The 19,389-nt window shown below is 42.3% G+C and overlaps 1 pseudogene; it reads left to right on the forward strand.

The window, feature by feature from the left end:
• Positions 1–704: 704 nt before the first annotated feature.
• Positions 705–1,246, forward strand: LOC114698031 (annotated as a pseudogene).
• Positions 1,247–19,389: the final 18,143 nt, after the last annotated feature.

Below are 19,389 nucleotides of genomic sequence, written 5' to 3' on the forward strand. Positions count from 1 at the left end.
CAACAGAGCTAGATCCAGCACAGCCAAGGAAACCCTGTCTTGAAAACAAAACAAACAGAACATCATATAGCTTACCAGTGACAGTAGATCACTTGCCTAGCATCTGCAAGGCTCTGTGTTTGAATTCTAGAGTGCATGCAGACACACACACACACACACACACACACACACACACACACACACACACACACACACAAGGGGGGGGGGAGCTTTGTAATACACAGTTTTGTCTGTTTACTTATTCCTATGATATGGATTCTTAGAATTGACCTATAGGACTGCATGGTTTATTGCTCCCACTCCACTCCCTTGGAACCCCATCTTCCCAACACCCGCCCCCTTTGTGGGCTTCTTATTGTTGTCTTGTAGCCCACTGTGTTTAATTGGAATTAATTGCATGGATCTAGAGTTATTTACTGGGTCATGGACAACTTACCAATGGATATATCCCTGGAAAAAAGTTACTTCTCTTTCCTAGCAGCCATTGATTGTCCATAACTCCTCCAATAGGAGTGGAGTCTCATGATCCCCTCGTCTATCATGTTGGAATATTGACAGGCTTGGCCTTGTGCAGCTCTTATGCAGGTGACCACAGCTGCTGTCGTTGATGAGTGCGACACCATGTCACGTCCAGAAGACAGTGTTTCACTCCTTCCCATACTCTGGCATTTACAGCTGTGGAATAATCCTTCTGTACACTGTGAAAATGTGCTGCTCTGCCCGGCGATAGGCAGTGTGTTTCCAAAACGGCGGCAGCGATGGATGTGGATACCCCCAGCGGCACCAACAGCGGCGGGGCAAGATGCGCTTTGAAGTGAAAAAGTGGAACGCAGTAGCCCTCTGGGCCTGGGATATCCTGGTTGATAACTGTGCCATCTGCAGGAACCACTTTATGGATCTTTGCATTGAATGTCAGGCCAACCAGGCACCTGCTACTTCCGAAGAGTGTACTGTCACGTGGGGCGTCTGTAATCATGCCTTTCATTTCCACTGCCTCTCCCGATGGCTCAAAACGAGGCAGGCGTGTCTGCTGGACAACAGAGAGTGGGAATTCCAAAAGTATGGGCACTAGAAAAGACTCTCCCTAAAGCTTACCTGTTTGTTACTCGTGTGGGACTTGCCTTCCTGTTAATTATAAATTAGATAGAGCCGTGGTTTTTTTCTTTCCTTTGTCTTGGGAGTTTGCTGTTCCCACAGCCATATTGTATGTTGTGTCAAATAAAGTTGTTAAGTTCGGGGAAAAAAATGTGCTGCTCTTATTGTTAATAAAAAGCGGATTGGCTGATAGCTAGGCAGCATTTTTGGGGGCAGAGAGAATGCTGGGAAGAAGAAGGATGGAGTCTGAGAATTCGCAAACGAGATGTCAGGAGACACCGAGCAAGCAGGATGGGAAGTATGTACATGAGGTAAGGAGCCTTGGAGAAGCACATAGATTAATAAAAATGGGTTAATTTAAGTTGTAAAAGCTGGCTGGAGACAAGCCTAAGCTACTGGCCAAGCATTTATAATTAATAAATATTAAGTCTCTGTGTGGTTATTTGGGAGTGCCTGAAGTGCGTGGGGGCAATACAGAAACTCCTCCTACAGTTTACTTTTTTTTTTTTGGTTTTTCGAGACAGGGTTTCTCTGTGTAGCTTTGCGCCTTTCCTGGAACTCACTTTGTAGCCAAGGCTGGCCTCGAACTCACAGAGATCCACTTGCCTCTGCCTCCCAAGTGCTGGGATTAAAGGTGTGCGCCACCACCGCCTGGCAGTTTACATTCTTTCTGCCCCCTTTTCTGCAATATTCTCTATTTCCCCAGGAGTTTTGATCTTCCAAGCCATGGGTTTTTGGGCTAGATTTACAGTACCAGGAATGAATTCCTCTTGTGAAGCAGGCTTTGAATACAGAAATCGGAAAGTAGTTGGTTACCCCTAGAACAGTCATGCCACTATTATACATGTGGGCACATCTTGCCTTGAAAGTTGGTACTGTAGCCTACAGGATTCATTGCTAGGTATGACCATTGGTAACTTATTTCTTCAGTGCCTTGTATGTCATATTCTGGCACCATGAAAGTTAGCCAGTAGGAAGAAGTTTCTGCATCAGCTCTAGCTTGAGTTCTCTGTTTTGTTACTAATGTGTGGTATCTTCTACAGTAGGGTCTTATCTAGTTCTAGCCTGTACTGTTTGGAGGCCTCTGGGCCTCTATAACCAATAACTTCTAGCAAGATAGTCTATACCTAGTACAGGAATTCTCATTTAATAATGACCCTTGACTTATGAGAGTGGCATTACCCACACATACAGGATACCACTGTTTAAATGTATTTAAAAATTATTAGTTTACAAGGTAGTGGGTTCCTATAAGTTTTTTTTCATATATCCTTAGTTTGGGTTCCCCTGTATCTCACCCCCTTCTTTAATCTTTCCGCCCCCTCAGTCTTCCATACTTCTACTTACCTATCACATGTGTTCTAATTTACATGTCACGTGTGTTCTAATATCCCATCCTCCCTCTCATGGACCTTTCCTGACCTCTATAGACACTCCACATTAGACACACAAATCTGGCTGGTGAGATGGCTCAGTGGACAAAAGCCTGATGACCTGAGTTTGATCCAGGAACCCATGGTAGGAGAGAACTGACTACTGAATGTTGTCCTCTGACCTCCACACACATCATGGCATACATATTCCCCTCCTTCCATGAACACTTAGATAAAAAAGTTAAAACTCCACAAATCTAAACATTTTTAGCTAGAATCCACATACGAGAGAAAGTTGTCTTTCTGGGCCTGGATTATCTGGCTTAATATAATATTTTCTAGCTCATTCTATTTTCTTATAAAATTTTCCACTTTATTTTTCTTTACAGTTGAATAAGACTCCTGGGTTTTTTTCTCCTTCAATTGTTATAGATAGCTTTGCTGGATAGAGCAAACAGTTGCTTTTCACAGTTTGAAATAACATTTCTCTAGTTGACAAATCTGGTTATTCCAATGGGCCTGCCTCTGTATGTGTCTTGATGTTTCTCTCTTGCCACTTTCGATATCTTTTCTTTGTTGGGGTAGACGTGGCCTTGTTGGAAGTGTTGTGTGATATTTTGATTGTGTTCTGACAAATAAAGCTTGCTTGGAGTCAGAGGGTGGAGCCAGCCACTAGCTGGCCAAAATTAACCATAGAGGTTTAAGGATTGTAGACAGAGAGGAGACAGGAAGTAGTAAGGTGAAGTGGAGAGAGGATTTTGGATGGAGGAACCGGAGAGGTAGGATGTGATTATGGCCGGGTGGGTGAGAGGCCTCCTGGGGGGGGGGTTCTGGCTGCCTGGTACAGGGTTTGGCCTTGATGGCATATTGAAAATGAACTAAACCTCTGAAACTGTAAGCAAGCCCCAATTAAATGCTTTCTTTTATAAGAGTTGCTGTGGTCATGGTGTCTCTTCACAGCAACAGAACGCTGACTATTCTACATGTACTTAAAAAGATTGTGTGTTCTCTGAAGGAACAGTTATACAGATATTGGTAGATGAAATTGGCTGGTAGTGTTCAGCTCCCATACACTCTTGATAATTTTCTCTCTTTTTTGTTTTTAAGACGAAGTCTCATGTAACCCAGGCTGGCCTCAAACTTGGTACATAGCCAAGGATGACCTAAAACTCCTGCACCTTCTGCCTCCACCCGGGCTTAGAGGCCTGTACTATACTACCACACTAGTTAATTCAAGACTGAGGCTTCCGTATACTAACCACGCATACCACTACCAACTGAGCTACACCCACAGCCCTTATTGTCTGTCTTAATAAGCAAGGTGTTTTCACCATACGTTATTTGTGCCCAGCCTAACAATTTCATTGAGGTATTTGGTTTACCTTGAGCATAGTTATTAACATAGTTAGCTTAAATCTATCATCATCAGGTAGAGACCATTCTTCATAAGTCCTTTGCATTTCTGCATGTATTGCATGCAAAGAACTGGCTGCCCTTTGTTCCAGAAAATCCTTTCAAGGATTTTTATTTGCAAAACAGCCTTGGTGGATAAAGATTTTGTCTTCCACCAGAGCAATAGGCAGACATGCTCACTACCCACACAACAGCAAACAAACAAAAAAATTGGTTCTCCAAACTCAAGACTTTTCTGCCATAACACAACTCTGTGTGGGTTCATTACATGGCTCTGTGGAAGTTGGGGTTTGGCAAACTGTTGGCAAAGAGGACAGTATTCTGGATGCCACCCTTGATGTGAGGCACAGTTTGTCCTGCTCTGGTCTGCATCTATATATTCGCCAGTCTCTCTTCCTTCCTCCCCCTCACCTCCATCACGACTCCATTTGGGGGAAGGAGTATTGTCACTTTATGGGTTTTATTTTTCTCTCTCTGTGTATGTGTGTGTTGTTGTTGCTTCTGAAACAGGATCTCATTACACAGTCCAGGCTCACTTTGAACTTCCTATGTGGTCTTAACTGGCCTTTAACTGCTGATCCCCTTGCCTCAACCTCTAGCCCCAGGGCTGGATGAACAGGTGTGTGCCACCTGAGGTGTTGATTTTGTTTGTCTCCTCGCTTCCTTTGTTCCTATGCATTCTTGAATCTTTTTTTTTTTTTTTTTATAGGTAAAGACAAATATTTTAATCTTTCCCCCATCTTATGCTAAGTAATACAGGCCACATATTACATTTATTTGTAGACATTTAGAAAACAAAGTAGTGGTATCTCTTTATAGATCCTATTAATAAATTTTATTTGGAACTTGTACCACAACAGTTCTAACAGCATGATTAAGGCTGCACGCCCCAGAGTGGTCACAGGTGTGTGCAGCATGGGACGAAAAGGTTGCACCTCAGAGCTGACCATGATCAAGTTAAAACACCTGACACAATCTCCGTGCTGAGAAATTTCCTTCAGGTCATGACCAGTATGAAAACAATCAGGAGAGAGACTCTGCAAACATTCTGTAAGTGTGTACAGCAATGTGCTGCAAGAGGAGTCAGAAGCAGGTTCTATTTAGTGTTAACATCAAGCCCTTAGGAGAAAAACATCTCCGTTGTCATTTATATATGCCAAGAACTATTCACACTTAGGCTGGGCAGGGCAGCCAAGGAGCTTGACGAGGCTCCGCACCTGTAAGGAATGCTTAGGTTAATACTGAAGGTCTTTCCCATCCGGTGCACATCCACCTTCTGGCCATGAGAATCTCATTTATCAGCCATTAAATAAAACCAGGAGAAAGCAGTGCAGGTCTCTGGGAACCTCCTCCTTTCCAAAGGGAAAAGGCTCTGCCAATTCAAGTCATTCAGTCAGAAGATGAAGGAACGAGTTAAGGCTTTGGTGACAGTTATAATCCTCTGAGAAATCACTTCCCTAAGTCAAGATAAGAGAATAGTGTTTACTTTCTCTTGTCTCTTAGAACCACTGCAATGGGAGTAGGCAACTTGCACCTGCGAGTGAGCTGGCAGGAGGAAGGTCCCCCCACAGCTGTCCCAGACTGGTGCAGGGCAGTCAGGCCTGGCTCTGGTAGAAGCAGGAAGGACGCCACGGTTCCGGTGGGTCTCAGTATGTTGAGGAAGCTGTGCTCACTGCATCTTCAGAGATTTTGGTGCTGGACGGGTGGATGCTTGCAAAGTACTTGACGTCACTGTCTCGATCCATCTGAAGGGCCATGATTGTCTGTTCCACGGCCTCCTGATGACAGCTGGCAGAGGCTAAGAAGTATTCTTTCTCTAGTAGAGTCTGTCGAAGTGTTTTTGCAAGCAGCACCCTAACATTTGGAACCCTGTCGTTGGCCAAGGTCAGCAAGTGTGGCATCAGGTGCACAGCAAACTGGTCCATGGGGAGGCAGTCATCTTCAATGACAGTCTGGCAGACAAAGACAAAGGCCTGCCGACCTGACCATTTTGGACACCTGCCGAAATTCTCTACCAGCTCATTGATGAGATCGACTCCAAATGTTGGGGGTGTGGCTGTGTGGAGTTTCTTCACCATTTCACTGACCAACTTGTAGGAAATCCATCGGACAGAAGAAACTTTGTCTGTTGAATCTTTTTTAAAAAATAACTTATTTATTTTTACTTTATGTGCATTGGTGTTTTGCCTGCATGTATTTCTGTGTGAGAGTGCCATGTCCCCTGGAACTGGAGTTACAAATGGATGTGAGCTGTCCTATGGGTGCTGAGAATTGAACCAGATTCCTCCAGAAGAGCAGCCAGTGCTCTTAACCACTGAGCCACCTTTCCAGCCCCTGATTCTATGCATTCTTTTGGAAATTTTCTTTCCTTTTTAAAACAGTCTTATGTGAAGCCCAGGAAGGCTTTGAGCTCACAATCCCCCTGCCTGAGGCTCTGGAGTGCTGGGATTACAGACCTACACCACACACTCTTCTTATGGCTTTTTCATATATATATATTAGTTTTTTGAGACAGGGTTTCTCTGTGTAGCCCTGGCTGTCCTGGAACTTGCTCTGTAGACCAGGCTGACCTTGAACTCACAGAGATCCACCTGCCTCTGCCTCCCAAGTGCCGGGATTGAAGGCATGTGCCGCCACCACCCTGACTTCTGGATTTTCCTTTTGGTTCCATTTTATTTGTATTATTAGCTTATTACTTTTGTCCCATTTCTAAAACATACCCTTGTTTCCTCAGGATTACATTTATACCTTTGACTTCTTACAGGCCACCCTCCATCATATATTGACATTTTGAGTACAGCTTAAGGAAGTCATTTCTCCACTGCTCCCTCTGTCCTGTGTGTTCGTGTTGTGCTGTCATGCCGAAGTTCCAGGATGCACCTTCACTTTCTTTGCTTTGGACATCTGTTGGGATTCATATTGTATACCTGAGGGTTGGACAGTGTCCCGTCATGCTGCTGGAAGGTTTCTCCAGCCCTGCCTGGTCCTGAAGTCCCGAGTTCTTCTAGTCCTGCCTGGTCCCACCTGGCCCCACAGTCCCTCAGCCACTTATAAAATAATCATTCAGAGGCTTAATTATTGATTATCAACTGTATGGCCTATGGCAGGCGTCTTGCTAGCTAGCTCTTATAACTTAACCCATTTCTATTAATCTATAAGTTGCCACATGGCCGTGGCATTACCGGTCTGCTGGTATCTTGCTCCTCCTTAGGCAGCGACTGGTGTCTCTCCCTCCTCTCCTTTCTTTTCTCTGTATCTCTGCTTGGATTTCCTGGCTGCCTTTACGCTGCCTTGCCATAGGCCAATGGAGCTTTATTTATCCACCAATCAGAGCAACACATATTCACAGCATACAGAAAGACATCCCACAGGCCATCATGTCTGTTTTAGTTTGGATTACTATTGCTATGATAAAACACCAAGTTTGGTAGGGAAGGGATTTATTTGGCTTACATTTCCATATAAGGAAGTCAGGACAGGAACTCAAACAAGGCAGGAACGTGGTGTGCTGTAGAACAACCCTTTTCTACACTATGAATATGTATTACTCTCACTGGTTAATAAAAAGCTGATGGGCTGGTAGCTGGTCAGGAAGTTAGGCAGGAAAGCCAAACTGAGGATGATGGGAAGGAGAAGGGCAGAATCAAGAGATGCTAGTCAGCTGCCAAGGAAGCAAGGCATGCAAAAAAAAATTAGGTAATAAGTCATGGACCACGTGGCAAAGCATAGATAAGAATTATGGGTTAATTTAAGTGTAAGAGCTAGTTAGTAATAAGCCTGAGCTACCGGCTGAACATTTATAATTAATATAAGCCTTTGAGTGATTATTTGGAAGGGGCTGCAGAATGGGACAGGACAGAGAAGCTCTGTTTAGACTGGTGTTTTGTAAGTCCCTCCCTGTCTCTGTCCCAAGAGGCCACCTCTTTGCTCCTAAACTACATTGGCTCCCTGGGATACTGTGTTTCCCCATCTAAGGCTCAGCTATGTTCTCCCACTGTTGTGTATTTAAGCGTTCAACTCAGCCCAGGGTCTAAGCCCTGTGGAACTTACAGCCCCCAACCACAGCAGACCAGATGGGCATGATGGGATTCTTCCAACACTGGATCCCTAACTTTGCCATCAAGGCCAAACCTCTGTACCAGACAGCCAGAGAGACCCCCAGGAGGCCCCTCACCCACCCGGCTACCATCTGCCACCACTTCTCTTTACTTCAGAAGGCCCTCCTAATGGCCCCACCCTAGCTCTCCCAGACTCTACCTACCACCTCTATAACAGATGAAAAGGTGGGAATGGCCACCAGGGTTCTACCCCAACCAGTTGGGCCTTTGAATTGGGCTGTTGCTTTTCTGTCCAAACTAGACCCCACCATGTGTGGATGGCAGCCATGTTTGAGAGCCCTATCAGCATCAGCTGAACTCACCTGGGAGGCCCTCAAGATCACTCTGTTTCAGCCAATCATTATATGTTCCATCCACCACCTCTCAGACCTTCTGAGCCATTCTCTTTCCCTTCTTGGGCCCTCATGGATCCAGATCTTTCATTTACTGTTTCTAGAAAACCCCCAATTACCTTGGCCTCCAGCCCTGCCCTAGACCCTACAACCCCTCTCCCTTTCCCTCCCTCCTCTGATGCCCCCTCCCACTACTGCCCAGAGCCTATGGAGGCCTTGTGCTTGCTCACCTCTCCTAGACCAACCCCTCACAGACCTCCAACTCACCCTCTTTGATGATGGAAGCTCCCTTATAGACAGATCAGGAAACTGCCAGATGGCTTATGTGGTGGTCACTTCCAGTAAAATTATTGAAGCAACCCTCCTGCTGGTGGAGACCTCTTCACAAAAAGCCAAGTTAATCATCTTGACTAGAGCACTCCAAATACCTAAGGGTCAATGGACTAACATCTACATCAACTCTAAATATACCTTTTCAATAGCCCATACCCATTCTGTCCTTTGGAAGGAAAGGGGCTTCCTCACTACCAAGGACACTTCCATTGTCAACAGACCCCTTATAGCCAACCTCTTGGAGGCCCTCCAGCTCCCTGTAGAGGTAGCCCTAATCCACTGCCAGGGACATCAGTCCTCCAAGGACCCAGTGGCCTTAGGCAATACCAGGGCTGACTCAGTAGCCCGGGGACTAGTCCTTCAGCTCTGCTGGATCTACAGGACATATTTTGTTTTTGACACCCTCTTATCAGCCCTGTTACCAACCAGAGGAGAGGGACAAACTCCTGAATAAAGGGACCACACAGACAAAAATGGATGGTGCTACTTAAACAACCACCCCATCCTCCCCCAGGACCAGGCACTCTCTATCATTTCAGACATCCTTACACATAGACCCCAAGGCTTTGTTCCATTTCTTAGAGCCCCTCTTGATCCCACCCATCTTCTAGCCATATTTTACAGGTCCAGTCCTCCTGTCAGATGTGTGCCAAGGCCAACCTACAGGGGGCCCTCCAAATACTCCAGCTCTTGCACCAGCTCTGAGGATACCAACCAGGTGTGGCAGGTTGACTTCACCTGCATGCCCACTCATATAAAGCTCCATTATCTCCTAACTCTTGTTTTGACACATTTCTGGTATGGATAGAGGCATTCCCCACCCCCAGGAAAACCATAGATGTGGCGTCTCAGGTATTCCTTGAACACATCATCCTTCAGTTCGAATGCCACAGACCATCCAAAAGGACAACAGCGCAGCTTTTACTTCCAGGATTATCGAGCTCATGTTTGAAGCCCTCAGCATCTCTTGGAAACTTCATATCCCCTATTGCCCACAATCCTTAGGAAAGGTTGAGACGGCCAACAGACTCATCCAACAGCAACTCACTAAGTTCTCTATGGAACCCAGGTTGTCTTGGCCCTCCCTCCTCTCCATTGCCCTTACCTGCTTTCGGACTACCCACACTCTCCTACAGACTTAAGTCTTTTTTTTTTTTTTTTAAAGATTTATTTATTTATTATGTATACAGCATATGTGACTGTAGGCCAGAAGATGGCACCAGATCTCATTACAGATGGTTGTGAGCTACCATGTGGTTGCTGGGAATTGAACCCAGGACCTCTGGAAGAGCAGTCAGTGCTCTTAACCTCTGAGCCATCTCTCCAGCCCCCCAGACTTAAGTCCTTTTGAGCTCCTTTATGGAAAGCCATTCCTCCTCAACTACCACCTGTAGATGTAACCAACAATCTTATTAAATAAGAAATACAGAAACAATGTAAAAGAGAAAACCTAGAGGTCAGAGCTCAGAGCTAAAATCTCACCCTTCCTCCTGTGGTGTCCCAGCTTCCCGAAAAGAGAGCTATATCCTGTCTGTTCGTCTTTTTATATTATTTTGTTCTGCCTTCTCATTGGTTGTAAACCCAAACACGTGACTGCTTTGTCACTGTCTGAATGTACAGCCCCCTAGGTCTTAAAGGCATATGTGTCCAATGCTGGCTGTATCCCTGAACACACAGAGATCTATGGGATTAAAGGCGTGTGCCACACTCTTGCTATGGCTCTAATAGCTCTGACCCCCGGGCAACTTTATTTATTAACATACAATCAAAATCACATTTCAGTACAATTAGATTACCACCACATTTCCCCTCTTCTATTTTAATAAAAAGAAAAAAAGCAAAAGGTTATAACTAATAAAAGAAAACTATATACAAAATTACAATAACTGTATACAATATATACAAGTAATAAATACCTAAACAGGTATTTGACAAATCAGAGAAAATAATTCCATCATCTTTCCTATTTTGGTAAATCCAAGTTGTATCTAATGCACTTTCTATCCTAATTAATTTTCAACTATAACTAACTAATCTTCGACCATAACTAACTAATCTTCAACTCCCTCAGAGACCGAAGAAGGGAATAATATTAGCTAACAAAAATAAAAACAGGAAGTGCATGCAAGCAACTTCCAAAAAATTTGTGAGTTGACAGAAACAGTCAGCTGCCTGGGCAGTCACCTGAGGTTTCTTCGCAGTGTTGGGGCATCATCTTCAGCCTATTGGCTTAGTGTATCTGACAGACTCATTTGTGAAGTAGGATGTACACAAGGTCAACAGTTCAACCTCACATTGGGTGAGAGCAGTCCACGTACCAGAAACACCTGAATTCCACTAGTGTCCTGTCATGATTCAGGATTTTAAATTCTGGAAATTGTTGACAGTTTTTGAATTCAGCTGTCCGTTCTTCTTGGCTGTGTATATATGGCTTCATCTCAGCATCCCCTTCTTCTCCACATCCCTCTATTAAATGCCAGTCTACTATCAAGAGGTGTGAGCTTTCAGCTGCTGTTCCATTGCACAACAGAAGCCATCGGCCCTCTGCCTGTTAAGCTGCCTTCAAAGAAAAGGACACCGCACCTTTTCTGGATGCGAAGGCCACTTCAGGGATGGGGCCATATTGTCCTGGCCTCAGAAGATGCCTTTTGATAAAGCCATAACCACACTTGTTTTGGCAAGAATCAGTAGTGCTTTGTTTCGTGTTCTGTCTGTCCATTTTGTCCTGTTGATTCGAGGATACTTTGTTGTCCAGTGGCTAACTTTTGCCACAGTGAAAGTTGACTCCATATGCAGTTTCTTCAATGCCCGTATTTTCTCTGAAGTAGATTGGTACTGCCAGGAGCCGACATGTCTCAAAAAAGAAAAATTTTCTAAGTTATTAAAATATTTTAAATGCCATATTCTGTAGATCTCTGAAGGGTTTGAAGATGACCTGTCTAAAACATCTCTGATCAATTTTTAAAATATATCTAATATGACTACAAGTTCTATTGTAATGTCTGACTACTAACTTTCATTTCTTTATATCCTAATAGTTGGTAATAATAACATTCAAGGATCAGAAAATTGCACTACATTGTTAAATGAATGGTATAAATACAATTAGAAATATACATATAGCATTTTCTAACAATATCAGTTTCAAATTTGTATACAATATAAAACAATCCAATCCAATGTAAAGTATTTAAAACTAGTAATTGTCTTTTTCTTTTCTTTCTTTCTTTTCTTTTCTTTTCTTTTCTTTTAAACAAGAACCTTAAATCTAATCTCCTTTGCTTAGCCTTTTTCCTAACCCTTGACAACAACTTGTAACCAACCCCCTAAACAATGAAAATTACCCCAGACCCAAAACCCATTAAAAAGACCAAAAAACCACCCGCCCCACGCCACCTTTTTGGGAATGTGGGTGTCGTATTCTTAAAATTGCTTCCTGCTGGGTATGGACGAAGTTTTCTTTATCCTGAAAGAAAAATTTTAGGTTAATTGTCAAATTCTAGGAAAGGTAACTATATCCTTCATTATCCAGTCTGTGTATAATGCCAAAGTTCAGGGTTTATCTCAAGTCCTTATTCAAGTAGTCTTTGAGACTGGATCATCTCAGCTAGTCATCTCAAAATTGCTCTGAGCACCTTGTAGTTCAAAGCTGATCTGTGGATGATGTTTGTCAGCTTATTGATATTATTATTGTCCACGTGGAATTGTTGTTGTTGTGGGGCCCCATCTTCTTCCTGGAGACTTCAGTTGATGTTAGGCCTGGCCGTGATTTCCTGCAGAAAACTGATAAGAGACTCGAACACAAAGACATATATATGCAGGTAGCCTTTTTTCTAGAATTAGTTAGTACTCTAAATGACCATTCATATCTTAACAAAGTTTAAAATGTATATATATATATATTTATCTTGTAAATTTTGATATAAAATTTATACTTTAAGAAAAGTTTAAAGAATCAGAATAGAATCAAAGAGTTGAGATTAGTAATAGAATAGTCCCTTAATTAATTTTGCTTTTGTCCTGTACCATAGCAGAAGAAGGCTCTTTTATTCTGGCATGATACAGGGAGTTTGCATTTTCCTTTTAACAACATGCTTGAGTTTAAAGAAGGAGAGAGCCATTCTCCAACTCCAAAGTCAGCTTTAAATTTTTATTGAACTGGGACTATTAGAAGACCAATAGTGTTAAATCTTTAGAGAAAAGCAGAAACAAACATTTAGGAAGACATAAAATTTTTTAGATAATATATACCCATACACCATTTCACTCTGTTTCTTAGGATAGATGATTTGTCCCTTTTCTTCAGTTGTCTCATTTGTCCAGTGTTCTTCAGATTCCTTAACCTTCATTCTCCTAAAAGACAAAAACAAAAACCTTTCCCCAAGACTAATTTTGGGGATGTTTCCTTTTGGCAAGTTATTATCTGATTAAATGAAAAGGCATGTGTTACTGGTACAAGTTAGTTTAAATTGGATGTTCATACTGGTTGATGAACTATCACCTCCTCAATTAAGAGGTCTCTCTTGTTCAAATCGAACCTTTATCAATTTTGATGGTACCCACAGCTTATCTTCTCCTGTAGAAACAAAAGCAAAACCTCGTCCCCAATGTAATACATACCCAGGTTTCCATTCTGAGGTCAGCACATCCTTAAAGTATATAGGCTGATTTAATTCTGTAGTTTTTTCTATTATCCAATGTCTCTCTGCAGCTGTTGTTCCTTTCTCATTGGCATTCAGAAAATTCAAAGTTAGAAGAGCATTATGCAGTCTATTTCTGGGGGGTTTTGTTACCCATTTCTGTTTATTTAGCATATCCTTTAGAGTTCTGTTTGATCTTTCTATAACTGCTTGACCTGTAGGATTATGTGGTATGCCTGTAATATGCTTTATATTGTAATAAGCAAAAAACTGTTTCATTTTAACAGAGACATATGATGGAGCATTGTCAGTTTTGATTTGTGCAGGTATACCCATGATGGCCATAACTTCTAGCAAATGAGTGATTACAGAATCAGCTTTTTCAGAACTCAAAGCAGTTGCCCATTGAAATCCTGAATAAGTATCGATGGTGTGGTGTACATATTTCAATTTTCCAAATTCTGCAAAGTGAAACATGTCCATCTGCCAGATTTCATTTCACTGAGTACCCTTTGGGTTACATCCTGCTGGTAATGGTGTTTGATTGTAGAAGGAACAAGTAGGACATTTCTTTACTATTTCCTTGGCTTATTGCCAGGTTATGGAAAAATCCTTTTTTAAACCTTTACTATTGACATGATGTTTTTTTTTATGAAATTCTGAGGCCTCCAGCACATTTCCTATCAATAATTTATCAATCTCATCATTGCCTTGTGCTAGAGGGCCTGGCAGACCAGTATGGGATTGAATGTGAGTTATATATAAAGGATGATTCCTTTTCCTGATTGTATCTTGTAATTGAATAAATAGTGAAGTTAATTCTGAAGCATCAGGGATAAATTCTGCAGTCTCAATATGTAACACCACTCTTTCAGCATACTGAGAGTCAGTTACTATGTTGAGAGGTTCTGAAAGATCCATTAATACAAACAGAATAGCATACAATTCTGATTTTTGAACTGAATTATATGGACTTTGAACCACTCTACTTAAATTTTCTGATTTGTAACCTGCCTTTCCTTCTTTGTTGGCATCCGTATAAAATGTACGAACTCCAGATATGGGTTTTTGCCGTACAATTCGAGGCAAGATCCAATCAGCTCTCTTTATAAGATCAATTCTATTGCTTTTGGGATATTTGCTGTTAATTTCTCCCAAAAAATTACTGCAAGCTCTTTGCCAAGGTTCACTTTCTGTCCATAATTTTTCAATGTCCTCCTTAGTTAATGGTACGACAATTTCTGCTGGGTCTATGCCTGCTAATTGACGAAGTCTCAATTTTCCTTTGTAAATCAAGTCAGAGATTTTTTTCCACATAAGTTTTTAATTTTTTATTTGGTTTATTTGGTAAAAATATCCATTCCAATATAATATCTTCCATCTGCATTAATATTCCAGTAGGAGAACGCCTAGAAGGTAAAATAACCAAAATGCAATCCAGCTTTGGATCAATACGATCCACGTGTCCTTCATGCACTTTCTTTTCTACCAAGGCCAATTCTTTCTCAGCTTCGGGTGATAATTCTCTTGGACTATTTAAGTCCTTGTCACCTTCTAAGGTTTTGAACAAATTAGTCAGTTCATCATTTTTTACCCCAACAATAGTTCGTAGATGAGAAATATCTCCAAATAATCTTTGAAAGTCATTAAGAGTCTGTAGTCTATCTCTCCTAATTTGCACCTTTCGGGGTCTAATTTTTTGTAGCTCTATTTTATATCCTAAATAATTAATAGAATCTCCTCTTTGTATTTTTTCAGGAGCAATTTGTAATCCCCAGCAAGGCAAAATTTTCTTTACTTCTTCAAACATTCTTTCTAAAGTATCTGCATTTGAGTCAGCTAGTAAAATATCATCCATATAATGATAAATTATAGATTTAGGAAATTTTTTACGTATCACTTCCAATGGCTGTTGTACAAAATATTGGCACAGAGTTGGGCTATTCAACATTCCCTGTGGGAGGACCCTCCATTGAAATCTTTTAACCGGTTGAGAATTATTATAAGTAGGTACTGTAAAAGCAAATCTTTCTTTGTCTTTTTCTTGTAAGGGTATTGAAAAGAAACAGTCTTTTAAATCAATAACTATGAGAGGCCATCCTTTTGGTAATAGAGTAGGCAAAGGCATCCCAGATTGTAGAGAGCCCATTGGCTGAATTACTTCGTTAATTGCTCTAAGGTCTGTTACCATTCTTCATTTACCAGATTTCTTTTTAATAACAAATACAGGAGAATTCCAAGAATTGGTTGATTCTTCAATATGCTGAGCATTTAACTGTTCTTCTACCAGCTCTTCTAAAGCCTGGAGTTTCTCTGTTGTTAAAGGCCATTGCTGGACCCATACAGGCTTATCTGTTAACCATTTTAAAGGTAGAGCTGTTGGTGTCTTTGGAAGATCATCAGTTATTGTGCCCTGTTCTTGTATAATATGGATGGCTGGTGACCACTCATTAAAACAATATCTTCTAATATTTCTCTCAGTAACATGTGTTAGTTTATGTTTTGTTTCTGAGATTGGAGGGATGTTAATCTGAGTATTCCATTGTTGCAACAAGTCTCAACCCCACAGGTTCATAGTTATGTTAGCCACATATGGTTTTAATTTTCCTCTCTGTCCTTCTGGACCTATACATTCGAGCCATCTTGCACTCTGTTTCACCTGAGATAATGTCCCAATTCCTAACAGTTGAACGTTTACCTCCTGAAGAGGCCAAGTTGGATGCCAAAATTCTGGTGCAATTATGGTAATGTCCGCACCTGTGTCTACCAGACCAGACAACAAAACACCATTTATTTTTATTGTTAATTTTGGTCTTTGTTCATTAATAAAAGTTTGCCAAAAATTTTTCTTTATGTTTTCTCCTGAATTTTCTATTCTCTCTGTTTCATCATCCTGACCAGCATGATTTATTCCAATAGGCATTTGGTTATTTAATCGCTCAGAGCAGGGATTTCCTCTATGGCTGCAGGAAAGGTTTGAACTGGATTTGTAATGGGGGCCTGTGCGAGGCCCCTCTGGGAGTTTCCCGAAGAGTGAGGCAAAGGATTACCCTGTCTGTCCTTTGTTGATCTACATTCGTTGGTCCAGTGTTTTCCCTTACCACACCTTCTGCATACTCCAGAAGGAAGGGGCATTCTGTTGCCATTGTTCCTTGAAGAAACATTGTTTCTCAGAATGACCTGGCTACAGTCCCTTTTCAAATGTCCTTGCTTTCCACATCCAAAACATCTAACATTTCTCAAACCTTTTGAAATTGCTTCTCCTACCCACATATCATCATGCTCATCAGCTTCAACATTAACTGTGTCTCTAATCCAATCTTCCAAAGGTGCAGATCTTGTCCTTAATGGCCTGATTATTCTTTTGCATGCTGCATTCACATTCTCAAAGGCCAAAGATTCAATTATTGCCTTACCAGCTTCTGAATCCGAGACCATTCTCTTTACTGCTGAAGCCAATCTTTGTAAAAAATCTGTAAAAGACTCTTTTGGGCATTGCATCACCTTTGTAAATGACTCAGATTTTTTTTCCTGGTTCCTCAACTCTGTCCCATGCATTCAAGGCTGCCGTTCGACATAAAATTAGGGTTTGGACATCATATAAACATTGTGTTTGTACTGAAGCATATTGACCTTCTCCAATAAGCTGACCCTGGCAAACTTGTATTCCTTTATCCCTCCATTGTCTTTCTATGTTTTTAGCCTCATCCTTAAACCAGGTCAGAAATTGAAGTCTCTTCAAGGTCCCGCCAGTCCTGTGCAAGGTCCTGCCAGTCCTGTGGTACAATCCTATTATATGTTTACCAAGAGTTTAACATTTGCTTTACATATGGGGAATGCATGCCATAAGATACTATTGCCTCCTTAAACCTTTTTAAATCCAACATTTCAATTGGAGCCCAAATATTTTGTGTAGCCATTTGATCAGGCATCTGCTGTACGGTTACAGGATAAATTAAGGGTGACTGTGTGAAAACAGGCTTTCTTTCTATAACCTTATGATCCAAACTTGAAACAACTTCGTTGTTAATTTCTTCTGTCTGAATTTTCACAGGTTTAACAAGGTTTTCTAAAGCTGTTATCCTGGCACTTAAATTGACTATCTTTTTAAATATTAAAATGAGGATTAGCATAGTGATAAACTGCATAATTCCACCAATACTAATCTTCTCATATAGTTGTTCCATTGTCAGACTGCCTAAAATTTCGAACAAAACCCAATTTTCTTCTAATGTACACATAAAACCCATGTTTTTTAATGTGGAAAAAAATTCTCTTTTAAATTGTTTCCTTTAAAATATCTGATATATTGTGACTTACCAAAACTGCGTAGAACAGTAGAAATCCGAGGGGATTTTCAAAACAGCCACCTAGTGTCCAAGGTGTAAATCCAAAGAGAGAGAGAGAGAGAGAGAGAGAGAGAGAGAGAGAGAGAGAGAGAGAGAGAACGCACAAGAAAGCGTAGCCGGCTAAAGCTTAAATCCAGCCACATGTTCCCTCTTGTGCCGAGTCAAGGCTTGGGTCTGGCTTCCTTAAGCTCCGACCACGTGTATTGGCTTTACAGGCAGGGCCCTGTTTGGCAGGGCAGTTTTGAGTTGTTTGTAGCACTGGCTTTAAGCAAGCAGGCTTTAAGCAAGCAGCTCACAGATAGTCCAGCCTGAGGTCAAGCAGACCTAGACCCGGGCTAGGAAGTCGCCGCTTGGACTAGGAAGTCGCCGCTCGGACTAGGAAGCCGGCCGCTCAGCCTGCCGCCCTTGCGGGAAAGTGGACCTGCCGCCAAGCCAAGCGGTTTTTAATGGATTCTTGTTACGTTGGGCGCCAGATGTAGATGTAACCAACAATCTTATTAAATAAGAAATACAGAAACAAGCCGGGCGGTGGTGGCGCACGCCTTTAATCCCAGCACTCGGGAGGCAGAGGCAGGCGGATCTCTGTGAGTTCGAGGTCAGCCTGGGCTACCAAGTGAGTTCCAGGACAGGCACCAAAACTACACAGAGAAACCCTGTCTCGAAAAACCAAAAAAAAAAAAAAGAAAGAAATACAGAAACAATGTAAAAGAGAAAGCCGAGAGGTCAGAGCTCAGAGCTAAAATCTCACCCTTCCTCCTGTGGTGTCCCAGCTTCCCGAAAAGAGAGCTATATCCTGTCTGTTCGTCTTTTTATAGTATTTTGTTCTGCCTTCTCATTGGTTGTAAACCCAAACACGTGACTGCCTCGTCACTGTCTGTATGTACAGCCCCCCAGGTCTTAAAGGCATACGTCTCCAATGCTGGCTGTATCCCTGAACACACAGAGATCTATGGGATTAAAGGCGTGTGCCACCACCACCACCACCACCACCACCACCACCACCACCACCACCACCACACTCTGTCTATGGCTCTAATAGCTCTGACCCCCGGACAACTTTATTTATTAACATACAATCAAAATCACATTTCAGTACAAATAGATTACCACCACAACCACCTCCAGGCCCAGACCCCTCCACTGGAGGGGTATCTACCCTACCCTTCCCTTCTACAATCCCTTCTCTGTTCACATGCTAACAGCTATCTCCCTGCCCCCAAGCCAATGGACCCAACTGCTCCTGAGCCCGTCCCACTCTCCCCTGGGGACTGGGGACTTCTAAGTCTCTACAGCCTCAGTGGACAGGACCCTACACTGGGATCCACACCACCCCTTCAGCTGCCAAGCTCCTGGGACATCAGTGCTGGTACCGCCTTTCAGGCTCAAGTGGGCACCTACCCAGAATGAATGGTCTGTCCAGCAACCGGGACACTCCACCCTCCGGTTTTCCAGACTGTCCCAATGAGAGACCATGATGGTCCAGCCTATCTGCTCTTGTGTCTTGCTCATTCACCTTTGTCTCTTTTGTCTTCTGGGTTATATTTTTTCCCTCAAAATGTTCTTGCCTTTTAACCCAACGCCATAGACATTGCTATCACACCAAGGTGTAAATCAGTTTTAGCAACTTGTTCCTGCTGGAAAGAGTTTGTGAGGTCTCCAGGGTGTTGGTTAACTGAATGCTTCTTCACCCATAACTCCCACTGAGCATGAGCCCACTGGCTCCTGACTCCCCCTCC

This window comes from Peromyscus leucopus, chromosome 15 (assembly GCF_004664715.2).
Source record: "Peromyscus leucopus breed LL Stock chromosome 15, UCI_PerLeu_2.1, whole genome shotgun sequence".
Classification (NCBI taxonomy): domain Eukaryota; kingdom Metazoa; phylum Chordata; class Mammalia; order Rodentia; family Cricetidae; genus Peromyscus; species Peromyscus leucopus.